The sequence below is a fragment of the Herpailurus yagouaroundi genome, unplaced genomic scaffold, assembly GCF_014898765.1.
Source record: "Herpailurus yagouaroundi ecotype Mexico unplaced genomic scaffold, PumYag 166, whole genome shotgun sequence".
NCBI lineage: Eukaryota > Metazoa > Chordata > Mammalia > Carnivora > Felidae > Herpailurus > Herpailurus yagouaroundi.
In genome coordinates this window covers 19,565,158-19,576,750 of record NW_024412407.1, presented here as the reverse complement: position 1 = coordinate 19,576,750, position 11,593 = coordinate 19,565,158, and the positions used below count along the sequence as shown (strand labels likewise).

The 11,593-nt window shown below is 37.1% G+C and overlaps 1 protein-coding gene across 1 annotated transcript in view; it reads left to right on the top strand.

The window, feature by feature from the left end:
* The window catches only part of FAR2 (fatty acyl-CoA reductase 2), a 153,061-nt gene that overhangs the window by 59,541 nt on the left and 81,927 nt on the right, over positions 1–11,593 (top strand). The window lies entirely within an intron of this gene.

The window sequence follows — 11,593 nt, the reverse complement described above, 5'->3', positions numbered from 1 at the left end:
TAGATAGATAGATAGATAGATAGATAGATAGATAGATAGATAGATAGATAGTTTTTCTGAAGAAGTCCACCTAGCTAGAAGAAAATGGTTTAGAGCTTACAGCTGGCATTTCATAAGATTCTTTGCAGATCCAATTCTGTCAGATCTTAAAAGAAGGTAAATTTCACACCACTGCATGAGTTCAGAACTTGAACACAGCATATTCACCATAAGACTCTGTTTATTCATTTAATAACTTAAAAGACTATTGACTAGAAGCTTAGCATTTCCTGGCTGCACAATAGCTTTGAGCAGTATCACAACCTGTATGTGGGGGCAAAAAACCACTACAGTTTGAGGGCAACTGAAGTCCTCTTCCTGTGCTTCTTCCTCTGAATTGAAGTTTGAAGACTGCAGGCATTTCTGGTGAACGCCAGAATACGTCAGTTTCTGCCATCTGTTCACACTCATCTACTCGTTACTGAGCAGCTGCAGGCCAGACAGGGCAGTCGTTTGCCCAAACTTCAGTGACGCAGGGATTCAAACCTGCCATTCATTCCACTGAAATAGGAGTAGTAGATTTTATCAGAGGGGAAGAGTCAAAGAATTTTCCTCTAATTTTTCTGTGTAGCCTTTCTTGACAGGATGTGGCATGTGGCTGCACAAGTGTCACACTCGTTAATCTTGTTCATTCTTCATTTATATTTATACTATCAGATTTTACTGAAAGGTTTATTATTAGTTTCATAAGAAGAAATTTAATTGTCTGATATTCAGGTATGAGAAGGTATTCATTGAGAACTCTTGTCTGGATCTAAGGGCTAGAGAGAAGAAAGACAAAAGAGGCTTTTTGGCCAGTGTAACTCTGGAGACGACATTATAAAACACGAGCCAGTTAGAGAATAAACGCCACCAAAGTGAGAGATACTTACCACAGCTACAGTACACATTTTGAAAAGGAAATGATCGCGTGCACTGGCGTGTTTATATCAAACATGGGATTGGATTAATGAGGGGGACTTAATTTCCAAGTAGTGGGAGGAATGAGAACAGAATCATGGGAGAATGTTCCAGTTGCAAAATGCAAGAAACCGCTAGGAACTAGAGTGGGAAAAGCAATCTGCCCTAGGTGGATTAGTCCGGGGAAGATACACAGAATGCTCTATAAGGGAAAATGAGGTTAGCCAGAAGAACTTCTGGCTGTTCCAGAAATTCAGCCAGGAGGTAATTTGGACCTGAACTAAGGACAAAGCACTGCACAGGAAGGGGTGGGGGGGATGATCCAAAAAGAATTTTACCTGGAAGAGTCCAAAGATCAGATGTTTCTAATTAAAAAGGAACATCGGAGACCATATGGTTTCATCAATGACAAGATGTTCTCCTCTGGAATCAGTGTTTTCAGCAAAGATTTTTGTCTTCCGAACTGCTTTTAACTCTACAAAATGTGCTCCTATAAAGTTTTCTCTCACTACTTTTTCTTTTTTTCCAGAGATGGGGGTATATTAAGTCAATCATAAATGTACTGATTTTGAGATTGGACTACCTTTGCAGCTGAACTTGTACAGTTCAGGAAATGATGCCTCCCTTTAGAACAAATACCTTTTTATAGTTTATGAAGGCCAGTTAAGTCGGTTGTGGGAGTGGTGATTTCATGACCTCAGACTCTGGAAGGAGGTCCTCACTGCTGCTGAATTCCAGTAGAATTCCGGTAGAAAACCGGAAGTTAGAGTAGCTAGACAGGCTGGGTTGGAGAAATGTAGGCCTGCCTCCTTGCCACTAGTGAAAAAGTGTATCAAGGCTTTTCTGCTCCAGGGCAGTACACACACACACATGCACACACACACACACACACACACACAATTGTAAAAGAAGGAATAATGAACTCAATCAAATTAGCTCAGCCTCAGCCCTGCCCCCCAACACTCATTCATAGACACTAATTTTGTGACTTTGACAAGCAACTTAATTTCTTCTCATTTTCTATATTTCTCTTGCTTCATGTCCTAAGCATCATAACAATTGTTATTGTGGGTGAGAGAGCTGATAAGTGATTCTGTGAGATGGACACTGTAATCAAGGAGACAGAAACTCAGAGAGTTGTCCAAAGTCAGGCCCTTGTATATGTAACCTAGGACTGATTTTCAACCACAAATTCCTGTGCCATCTCATGCCAGTGGTTAGGCAAAGCTTATGTCATGGTGGCCATCTCTGCAGTTGGCAACGGTTTGGCCTTATTAGTTATACAAATAAAAAAAAAAACCAATAGAGTCTGGATGCATCAGCTATGCCAATAAGAATAGCTGATTCTTCTGCAACTACTTAGACTTTTTATTAAACATTCATGTTGATACCAAATTGTCAGAGTATTGTGCTGGCTAGCCCAAATTTGATTTTTTTTAATTTTACTCTTATAAAAGTATGTCATTTGTATAGGTAGGGAAAGCCATTTTTGTACTTTCATGTCTGTATTGTTTACATACATATTTTTAACCATCTATAACTCTTCATGTACCAGACTGCTCTTCATGGGGCTGATCTTTACTCTGGGTTCTGTTGAGTCACATTCTTCTTATTGATATTTTTAAATAACCCAGGCAAAAGTTTAGATGAGCTCCTCCTAGTCTCTTTGTAAGACATTTACAAAGTGCTTTACATTTACAGAGTACATGCATATCATTGTATTTGACTGACAACAAACTCTGTCATGTAAGTATATAATGGCAAGATGAATATATCTGCAAGTTGAGAAAACTATCCAGAGGAGATGAGTGGTATGTCTAATACGTGGCTGGCTCAGGAAGAGTCCAGAGTTTCCACTGCTACTGCAGGGGACGTACCATCATAAGCAAGTGACTCACTAGGTGATCAGCCTCTCTGTAGCTTCCCTAACCGTGGCATTAGGAGGTCAGATTGGAAAAGATTGTGGTGTGCGAGTGTTACAAGTTGAATTTTGTCCCTTCAAAATTCATATGTTGAAGTCCTAACCCAGTGCCTCAGAATATGACTATATTTGGAAATATGGTCACTGCAAATGGAATTAGTTAAGAGGAGGTCATATTGAAGAGAGGTAATCCAGTATGACTGGTGTCCATAATCCAGTATGACTGGTGTCCTTAAAAAGAGAGGGAAATTTGGGCCCAGAGACAAATATACAAGGAGAAAACCGTGTGAAGATTTGAGCTATGCTGTGACAAGCTAAGGCTCTACCAGATGCTAGGAGAGAGACCTGGAACAGACCCTCTCCCAGCATCTTGAGGAAGAGTATGGCCTTGCCAACACCTTGATTTTGGACTTCTGGCCTCCAAAACTGTGAGACAGTAAATATCTGTTGTGCTAAGCCACCCAGTTTTCAGTACCGTGTTATACTAATACAGTGAGTCATGGAGAAAAAAGTGCAACGAAAGAGTATAAACCATAGCACGAATAAAGTAAATGTAAGCTCTTTTTCTGAACATCAACGTTGATTAAGATCATTCTGAGAGTTTTGATAGAATCAAACACTTTGAAACAATAAAGAAATTGTTGTCCTGATACATCCTAATTTGCATCATAGATTAGTAGACTTCCATGTCTAGAAGGAATAATTAGGTCACATAGCTCAGCCATCCGTTGGATAATTCTGGATCTTCAGCAATGTACCAGCAAAGTGGTTTTTCGGCCTCTGCTTGGATACATTTGCTAACTCCTGAGGCAAAGCACTGTATCTTTAGCAGCTCTGATGATTAAAATATGATTTCTTGTATTAAACTGAACTGTACCTATTTACAACGTTCACCCATCAATTGTACATTAGCTTCTAAAAACAAGAAAGAACAAATTTAATTCTTTTTTCAGGTCAATGCTTTTAATGTGTGATAGCCATTGTGTCCTTTCTAAGTCATTTGTTTCCCAGACTAGCCCTTGAGTTCTTTCAACTATTGCACATATGACATAGTTTTTAGTGTTCTAACCTTTATGTTCAGCTTCATGAAATGTGTTCCAGTTTATCTCTTTTAGAGTGGAACATCCAGACCTTGGTTATAATCAAAATAGTGCAGATTGGAATTCAATATGCTATTATTCTAGATGTTGTTCTTAAATAAATGCGACCTAAGATTACATTAACTGGGGTAGGCTCTCACATTGTTCAGTAATAGTGCACTGAAATTAACTAAAATTCCCTAAACACTTTCCCTCTAGATAAGCTGCATGATGAGAAGCTCTGGCTTGATCATCAAGTACATAAGTGGCCTGGCAGAAAATAGGAGCTGACACATAAGTGAGTGAGTGAATGAATGAATGAATGAATGAATATTAGATATATAGAGATAGAGATAGATACATAGAGAGATACAGTACTAAACCATACATTCCCTCTGAACTTTCTGAGTTTTGTTTTTTTAATTCCAAAGAGAGAAACTTATTGTATTCTGTTTTGTTCAATTCAGGCAGAGAATAAATACCTTCTAGTCAGTCAAGAATCCTACCATTCATCTCATATCATTCAGACAGCAAAGATCTTCTTTCTGTTTGCAAATTGCTTCTTCTGCACACTGCAATAGCATTGAGAAAAATAGCCATTTGAATACGGTTTATATCTGTTCTTTAGCTAAGACTTGCTTTATATTCCAGACAAGTATTTAAACCCTCTGCTCTCTCCATCTATAAAATGGTGCTAATATAATATGGAGTGTGTGTGTGTGTGTGTGTGTGTGTGTGTGTGTGTGTGAATTTAGTAGATTATGTATGCATATGTGTATGCATATTTATAGATGACTACATATCAGGATTTTGACACTAATAAAAAAGGCTGTATTGAGTCCTTTGTTAGTAGTTATAATTTTAATGTAGTGATTTATGAGATCAGTTTTGTGCCTATCTGTATATAACAAGCCAAAACTATAACTTTATGTAAAGGAGGAAATAGTGTGAGCTGCATTCTATTTCCACTTTCCCAATGAATTATTCAGTCTCCTAAAATAATTGAGTCAGTCTCTTGTGCTAGATTTTCTATATATTAAATGAAGAAAATTCTCCTTGACCCCAGGGATATTAAAGGGCTGATGGGATTTATTCATAAAGCACTATATGAATTAGAGGAAAATTAATTTTGACAGCATCTCAATAGAGACACGAATCCTCTCCATACCTCTATATACAGGACAAATCAATATTTCACATTCTTTTCTAAGTAAGTATTTTTTCACAAGAAATATTGTGTAATAGCTTGAATTCTTTATTTGACATGCTTTGGCTGTCTTAATTGCCATTTTATCAAATTAATTTAATTATAGTCATCTCAATGAAGAAATGTTTCATGTTAGTTTTTTCTTTTTAGGTGAAACATGAATAAATCTTCAGCTTTCCATCTAAATGTCAATCAGAAATCCTAAAACAAAACATAAAAACAGATGTTCCAGAGGTTTTATTGGCATAAAATGAAACCAGTGGCATAAAATGAAACCACATTAGTCAACTATAAGTATACCGCATAAATGGTAATGAACACCAACTCAAGGGGTTTCCATTTTGTCTTTGTTGGAACAGCTGGTAAACTTTAAAGAAAAAAGCTAAGGGAAAATTCAGACTTTGTGTTGGGATATGACATTCTCTATAAATCACTCAAAGGATGTAGAAATGAAGAAGTGACTCATATATGGCTATTTGGTAGCCCATTACTATGACATATGCTTAAATGGTTATCTATTTTGGAATAACATGGGATTCCTTACCCCAAAGTATTTAACATTGTGCTCATGGTCGTATGTTATTTTCAGGTAAATCCAATTTCAAATATTCTATCATTTCTGTAAGTGTATTCTTATTTTATGAACCAGAAAGCAGATCTGACATATTTTTCACTTAATATATATTGACATTTTTCCATATTATTAATTATGCCTAAAAATTATCCCAAAGTAGGGGCACCTGGGTGGCTCAGTCAATTAAGCATCCTACTTCAGCTCAGGTCATGATCTTGTGGTCCCTGAGTTCAAACCCTGCATTGGGCTCTGTGCTGACAGCTCAGAGCCTGGCGCCTGTGTCTCCCTTTCTCTCTGCCCTTCTGCCACTCACACTCTGTCTCTCTTTGTCTCTCAAAAATGAAGAAATGTTAATTTTTTTTCATTATCCCATAGTATTTAATTACAAGGCTAAGCCTTTATTTTCCTATTATCAGATTTTTTTTTAGTTTTTTCCCCAATTAGAAGCAATACAATGATGAACAAGGACAAAATGCTATTAGAAAAAATAGAAAATTATAGAGCATGGGGCCAGCCTTGTCATGTCTCAGAAAATACAAAGTTTAAACAGCCTGAGTGATACTGAAGGAAGCTCTAGAGAGATGATAATGGAAACAAAGTGGGCACCAGGAAGGGAGGGGAAATGTCAAGGATATACTTCACTGGCCAATACAACCCTTCCTAAATCAACCTTCTGTTTGTTGAGAAGGTGCCCCTGGCTACAGCAGAAACCTGGAGGCCCTATCGACAAGACTTCACTTGACCTGAATAGAAAATATATTTTAACTACATGTCTGCAGTTGACATGTCCTCTGTTTGTATTAGTGATATTTGGCTAACCACTTCTTAAAAACAGTAGCTAGAAATTCCCAAAGTGTGTTTAGAAATATATTATTCTATTCCTTGAGAATTTATACTCATCAAGATACAATAAAAATATACGAATCTGAACCTGAAACAGTATAAGGCAAATGCTTAAAAACTTGGCTTCTACTTCTACCCTAAAAACAAAACAAAGGTGTTCTCTTGAGAAAAAAAAATTGCTAAATCTGGTGACCCATTTCCAGTCTGTAGTCTTGCTGACCTGCCTATTCCATTTACCACTGCTCACTACTATCCTTGGTAGTTCCTCTTCATGATTGCGACCTCTACTCTTGGTTTCTATTTTACTTCTCTTGCTGCTGTTTTTCTGACCCATTTTTCATCCTTGTACTTAGGGTTACTCAGGACGCTCTCTTCTGTCGTGTCTTCTTTTCCTGTCACTTTGCAAAGTTATCTGTTTATACTCTATTCTGTATGCAGATAACCCCCAGATTTGAGTCCAGCCCTCACCTGCTTCCAGATCACCAAGAATAAATTCAATTACAAAAAGTAGACACCTAGAAAATTGCTGTAAAAGAAAGATAAAGAGAAAATCTTAAAAGCAGGTAGAAGGGGGAAAAAGTTATGTTCAGGAAAACCACAGTAAAAGTAAGGACTAACTTTGTTGCAACAATGGAAGTCAGAAGATAATGGAATAATAGCATTAAAATGTTGAAAATAAAAAACTTGACAACTTAAAATTCTGTACCCAAGAATTATTATTACTATTATTGTTATATTATTAAATCATTATTATCACCTACCTCATAGGACTTGTTTGAGAATTAAATGGGTTAATACTATAAACACTTAGAATCTGGCCCATAATACACTCTAAAGAAGTGATTGTCAAAACAGATGAACATAGGGAAGGGAAGGAAAAATAGGATAAAAACAGAGAGGAGGGCAAACCCTAAGAGACTCTTAAATACAGAGAACAAACTGGGGGTTGCTGGAGGGGTATTGGGTAGGGGGATGGGCTAAATAGGTGATGGGCATTAAGGAGGGCACTTGTTGAGATGAGCACTGGGTGTTATATGTAAGTGATGAATCACTAAATTCTCCTGAAATCGTGAAAAAAAAAAAGAGTTTGTTATGCAAAATAAAAACTATATGGTAATTAGGATTGCAAATAGCTACAATCTTTCTTGGAAAAAATGTTTGAAAAACAATAGACAAACATTCTAACATAAGTAGTATTTATTTTCTTCTTCATACTTTTCTACAGTCATGAACTACTAATATTATTAAACAGGACAATTCTGATGGAAGGTATGCTTCCTGAGAACAGGGACTTTGTGTAATTGACTGCATAGTTCAGCACCTAAAACAGTACCTACGTAATCAATAAACTAGCTCACATCATGGATATGAGAAAATCTTTTCTTGATAATAACTTATAATATTATGTTGCAAGTGAGTAGAAAGGAAAAAAAGGTGAACAGTTGAAGTTTGGACCAATTTCAATCCTTGAAAACTATTTGCAGAATATAGGTAATTCTGCAAATGCTTATATCTGTATTGCATATATCAGCTCTCTCATTTTCAAAAGACCTTAGGGAGGAATGTAATAGCATCATTTGGATCCCTTTCTCTAAAAGCCTTATTATCATTATTTTTTTTTTAATAATCCAGAGGCAGAAAACTTTTTTTCTTATTGGGGATTGAAAAATTTACTGGGGGGGGCGCCTGGGTGGCGCAGTCGGTTGAGCGTCCGACTTCAGCCAGGTCACGATCTCGGGGTCCGTGAGTTCGAGCCCCGCGTCAGGCTCTGGGCTGATGGCTCGGAGCCTGGAGCCTGTTTCCAATTCTGTGTCTCCCTCTCTCTCTGCCCCTCCCCCGTTCATGCCCTGTCTCTCTCTGTCCCCAAAATAAATAAACGTTGAAAAAAAAAATTAAAAAAAAAAAAAAGAAGCATTCAAGCCAGATTTAGAAACCCAGAGGTCTGAAATGTTTAGGACCAAATCTTTTATTGTGGTGCTTACGCATTACAAATCAATAGTTTTAGAGCTAGAGGAGTATGTAGAAATCACCATCCCTGTACATGACCTGAGTGACCTGAGCTCAGTTGAGTTTACACGGCTAGTTAGAAACAGGGCTGGGCTAGAACTCAGGGCTTTTCTTTGACATTGAAGGTGAATTTTTAATGGACTCTGGCCTTGACAGTTTTTCCTTAAAGGCCTCCCTCGCTTTCTCCACATAGACCCTTTCACTTTCTCCACATAGACCCTTTCTCTATTAACTTTTTCTTGCTAATGGATGTCACATACAGAGTCAGATCAAGAGCAGTATCAAACCTTTTTCTGGGAATACAGTGGAAGGTTTAGACTGGTTTCTTCCCATAAATTGAAAGCAATAGAAATCCTATGAGTAAATTTCCTTTAGTATTATGGAAAAATTTTAATTTGCAGTAATTCTAAAGGGAGGTACACTTTATTCTCATAAGTGGGTTGCTGTATTTATTCACCTAGTAGATAGCTTTAATAGTATGGATAAATCTACAATTTGAACTTAAAATCAGACTTTTTACTATTTACAAGTACAGTGAAACCTTGGTTTGCGAGCATAATTCGTTCTCGAAATATTCTTATAATCCAAAGCACTCATATATCAAAGCGAATTTTAAGAACAATTGGCTCAGTTATGATCATGTGACATTTGACATCACATACTACTTGTATTGTGCTACTCGTTTATCAAGTTAAAATTTATTAGAAATGTTTGCTCATCTTGCAGAACAAGTTACTCACAATCCAGGGTTTTACTATACTTCCCTTAGGAAAATGGTGATTTACCTTCTAAAAAAGTAAAAAATCATTTACGATGACTACTGTAAGTATACAATCTTTTCTTTGTTCATCAATATTTCCTCTTACTGCTTTTCCATCTCCTATTTAAGATTTCAGGAGACTAACATATTTTGAAAACTAAGTGACTGTTGTCACTTAGAAAAATACAAATATCATAACTACTTATTAATTCCTTCTTCTCTTCAAAATATATTCAACTTGAGCTCAAATTTAATCACTTTAAATACCCCATCTAGGGAAGCCTGGCTGGCGACTCGAAGAATGTGTGACTCAATCTCGGGGTCATGAGTTCAAGCCCCATGTGGGGTGTAGAGATTACTTAAGGAAAACTTTTTAAAAAAAGATGCTTAGAGTACCTGGGTGGCTCAGTTGGTTGAGCATCCGACTCCTGATTTCAGCCCAGATCATGAAATCATGGTTTGTGGGATTGAGCCCCACATTGGGCTCTATGCTGATAACATGGAGCCTGCTTGGGATTCTCTCTCTCTCCCTCTTTCTCTCTCTGCATCTCTCCTGTTGCCTCTCCCTCTCTCTCAAAACAAATAAATACTTTTAAAGTTATAAAAATTAAAAATATGCTTAACAACAAAAAACTAAAAACTAAAATAAAATACCCCATCTATTCAATTTATTTTTTGTCCTTCCAATTTATCAATTTTTTGACACCTTATTTCCTGATAAATGGTCTATCCCACTGCCAGTTTTCTCCCTGTTTAATCCTGCAGTCAGGCATGATGCTATATGCCTAAAAATGTTATATCCTTATTCCACCCGTGTTAGAAAGTGAGTTTGTTTTGAGGTTAACACAAGTAATTCTCTTATTTTAAATGGAAAAAACAACTACAGATGATGTCTGGGAAGTAATTTATCTTATCTCTACTTGCTTTTATGATCTGACCCTCTTCACCTTTATCACACTACTATCATAAGAAAGGCTGTCTACAAGCTTCACAAACTCTTCCAGTCTATTTGAACTTTTCCCATTGGCGTATGTAAAGACTTAATCATATCTCAATGATAGTGATATTTGATTATTTGCACTGTTAAAAGAAATCATCCTGACACTTGTTGAGAATTGCAAGGAAGACTTTATTCAAGACTATTGGCAATAGGAGCCAAGACTATTGCAATTGGGAGCGAGATTTAACATAACTGAATACAAATAGGGGCAAGTAGGGATTTCTAACTGGCAGAGAGGATGAGGCAGAGGATGGCAAATTAATGCCAAACTTGCTTGGATATAAAGGTGGGGGAGGGGAGAAGAACTTGGTTCACTATGGAAGGTGGAAGAAGAGCTTGATTGGATCAAGCGTGGGGAAGATTCCCTGATTTAGCAGGATTTGTTTTTTTCTGAAACTGGCTTCAACAGGTCGAGGTCAAGACCTGGATGAAGAAAGGGGCTCAGAGGAGCCTGACTAAAGTTCAGTTAAGTAGAGATTCTTTGTCACCACAATGTTTCTAAGTTTAGATTTACCCACTAATAAGGCCGAATTTAGAATGCTAGAGGTACTGTACTGGTTCTCCTGTAGCTCTGGAAAATATTCTCCACCATGATTCATAATGCTAGTATAAATGAGTGACACCAGCTATTCTCCTCAGAACAAAACTTTTAATAGAACTGCACACACACTGACAATTTGTTCCGAAGGAAATCTAGGAAATCTGATCAGCCTCAGAGGATAATGAAAATATTTGTAATATTTACATTGTGCTTACTCTTTGCCAGGCTCTGCCCTGAATCACTTATATAAATTAATACTTAAAATTTTTTTTTGATGTTTATTTATTTTTGAGGGAGAGAGAGACAGAGAGTGAGGGGGGAGAGACAGAGAGAGGGAGACAAAATCCAAAGCAGGCTCCAGGCTCTGAGCTATCAGCACAGAGCCTGACACGGGGCTCAAACCGTGAACCACGAGATCATGACCTGAGCCAAAGTCGGAGGCCCAATGGACTGAGCCACCCAGGCACTGCTTTTTTTTTTTTTTTTTGTTATGTTTATAAATTAATGTTTTTAATCCTCACTACAACCTTCTGAGGGAGGTACTATTATTATCCCAGGATGAGAGACAGGGAAACTGAAGCACATAGCAGTTACAAAACTGGCCCAAAGTTACTTAATTAAAATATGTGAGGGTTGTGATTAGAACCCAAACAACATGACCTTGAGATGGTTCTCTTTTTTTTTTTTTTTAATTTTTTTTCTCAACATTTATTTATTTTGGG